This window comes from Callorhinus ursinus, unplaced genomic scaffold (assembly GCF_003265705.2).
Source record: "Callorhinus ursinus isolate GAN/ISIS: 27379988/994484 unplaced genomic scaffold, GSC_fseal_2.0 scaffold6230, whole genome shotgun sequence".
Lineage (NCBI taxonomy): Eukaryota > Metazoa > Chordata > Mammalia > Carnivora > Otariidae > Callorhinus > Callorhinus ursinus.
The window spans coordinates 1-2,941 of NW_027403280.1; the positions used below are offsets into that span (position 1 = coordinate 1).

The following is a 2,941-nucleotide window of genomic DNA, read 5'->3' on the forward strand; positions in this document are numbered from 1 at the left end:
ATGGTCCCAGGGTCCTGGGATCCAGTCCCGCCTCGGGCTCCCTGCTCAGGTGGGAAGCCTGCTTCTCCCTCTGCCTGCCGCTCCCCCTGCTTGTGCTCTGTCTGACAGGTAAATAAATAAAATCTTTAAAAAAAAATACAGATTCTAATTCAGAAAAGGTGGGTTGGGACTGAAATGAAGCATTTCTAACAAACTCCCAGGTGGTACCACTGCTGCCAGCACAAGGACCCGCAAGGTACAACACACACTGGGTGCCCGGCTTTGCCGAATGCTGCTGTATTCTGACAGGAATGATCTGTGTCCTATACAACTTCACATAGTAAGATCCAATCCTTGCTCGTTGCGCAGTAGTGCTAGCGGCTTCCCTATTCCGTTCTCGGAACCGGCAGCACTCCCTCGTGCTGAGCTGCTACGAAGCCCCTGCCGGCGAGCTCGTAGGAGCTTGGAACCGTCGTCACCCCTCCGTGTCTCACCAAGGGGGGGAAAATGGTTGAAGCAGATCGCCCAGGAAAGCTTTTCATTGGTGGCCTCAATACAGAAACAAATGAAAAAGCCCTTGAAGCAGTATTTGGCAAATATGGGCGAATAGTGGAAGTTCTATTGATGAAAGATCGTGAAACCAACAAACCGAGAGGATTTGCTTTTGTCACCTTTGAGAGCCCAGCAGATGCTAAGGATGCAGCCAGAGACATGAGTGGAAAGTCCTTAGATGGAAAAGCCCTCAAAGTAGAACGGGCCACTAAACCATCATTTGAAAGTGGTAGACGTGGACCACCTTCACCTCCAAGAATCAGAGGCCCTCCAAGAGGTCTTAGAGGTGGAAGAGGAGGAAGTGGAGGAAACAGGGGACTCCGTCACGTGGAGGGCACATGGATGATGGTGGCTATTCCATGAATTTTAACATGAGTTCTTCCAGGGGACCACTTCCAGAAAAAAGAGGACCACCACCACGAAGTGGTGGTCCTCCTCCTAAAAGATCTGCCCCTTCAGGACCAGTTCGCAGCAGCAGTGGAACGGGAGGAAGAGCTCCTGTGTCACGCGGAAGAGATAGTTATGGAGGCCCACCTCGACGGGAACCCCTGCCCTCTCGTAGAGATGTTTATTTGTCCCCAAGAGATGATGGATACTCTACTAAAGACAGCTATTCAAGCAGAGATTACCCAAGTTCTCGTGATACAAGAGATTATGCACCACCACCAAGAGATTATACTTACCGTGATTATGGTCATTCCAGTTCACGTGATGACTACCCATCGAGAGGCTATAGTGATAGAGATGGCTATGGTCGTGATCGTGACTATTCAGATCATCCAAGTGGAGGTTCCTACAGAGATTCATATGAGAGTTAGGGTAACTCACGTAGTGCTCCACCTACACGAGGGCCTCCGCCATCTTATGGTGGAAGCAGTCGCTATGATAATTACAGCAGCTCACGTGATGGATATGGTGGAAGTCGAGACTGTTACTCAAGCAGCCGAAGTGATCTCTACTCAAGTGGTCGTGATCGGGTTGGCAGACAAGAAAGAGGGCTTCCCCCTTCTATGGAAAGGGGGTACCCTCCTCCACGTGATTCCTACAGCAGTTCAAGCCGCGGAGCACCAAGAGGTGGTGGCCATGGAGGAAGCCAATCTGATAGAGGGGGAGTCAGAAGCAGATATTAAAAACAAAACTTTGGACCAAAATCCCTGTTCAAAGAAACAAACAAAAAAGTGGAACCTTTTCTGTCATAACTACCCAAGGACTACTAAAAGGAAAAATTGTGTTACTTTTTTTTTTAAATTTCCTGTTAAGTTCCCCTTCCATAATTTTTATGTTCTTGTGAGGGAAAAAAAAGTAAAACCTGTTTAATCTTATTTGACTTTATGACATTGCTTTCAATAAGCAAATGTTAAATGTGTTAAGACTTGACTTGTGTACTAGTGTTGTAATTTTTCAAGTTAAAAGTGTCCCTAAAGGCCACTTCCTATATCTGATTTTTCCCAGTAAATGAGGCAAAGCAATTCTAAGACCTTCCACAAACATCTAGCCATCTAAAATGGAGAGGTGAATCCTTCTGCCTATACAAACAAGCTAGCTATTAGAGGGTGGTCGGGGTATGCTACTCTAGGATTTCAGAGTGTCTTCAACTGAAATCTCAATGTTCTCAGTATGAAAAACCTGAGATCAGATGCTTATGTAAGGAAAGTGCTATTCACCCAGTAAACCCAAAAAAGCAAATGGATAATGCTGGCCATATTTTGCCTTTCTGACATTTCCTTGGGAATCTACAAGAACCTCCCCTTTCCCCTCCCCCAATAAGACCATTTAAGTGTGTGTTAAGCAACTACAGAATACTAAATAAAAAGTTTGACCAAAACCAAAAAAAAAAAAATCCAATTTTTTTTTTTTACAGAAGGAAAAATGAACCTGACTCTACAGTTAGCACAAGAAAATGATGAACTAAGTACATACATTTTACTGTTCATAAAGAGAAAAATGTAGCAAAAACTCCATTTTAAAATTCCTCATTACTAATGAAAGGATAAATGTTCACACACCTACCTATAAATAACATGGAATGCTTTCGTGCAAATTTCAGGCCTTCGTTTCTATCGACTTCACGATTTTCCTAAAAGGTAAATATAAGGATTAAGAAAAGCTACCAAAATACAGTCAAAATGCCAAGTGTCTGACTTCTTACCTTACCAATTTTATTTCCAACCAGCATGTTTACTACGTCATTTCTCGTGCAGTATGTTTTCAATTCATTTAACCAATTATCCAATTTGACAAAGGTATCTCTTCTTGTGACATCATAAACTGAAATAAAAAGGGTCACTTATTAAATAAGCATTAAAAATAAGAGCAATGGCATTATATTTCTGATATGTCACTACAAGCTAATATTTCTATAGAGGCAAGTCTGTTTCTAAGCCTTCAAATGCTTAACAATCAGTATCTA

General features: G+C 43.0%; 1 long non-coding RNA gene and 1 pseudogene across 1 annotated transcript; one reads left to right on the forward strand and one right to left on the reverse strand.

Annotated features, from left to right (window-relative positions):
* Nucleotides 1-48: 48 nt before the first annotated feature.
* Nucleotides 49-2,832, reverse strand: LOC141372318 (uncharacterized). The gene is made up of 3 exons (XR_012377545.1): nucleotides 2,686-2,832; nucleotides 2,542-2,608; nucleotides 49-123 (listed from the first exon to the last, which is right to left on the reverse strand). It is a non-coding gene; the product is annotated as an uncharacterized lncRNA (long non-coding RNA).
* Nucleotides 487-1,858, forward strand: LOC112818199 (RNA-binding motif protein, X chromosome-like; annotated as a pseudogene).
* Nucleotides 2,833-2,941: the final 109 nt, after the last annotated feature.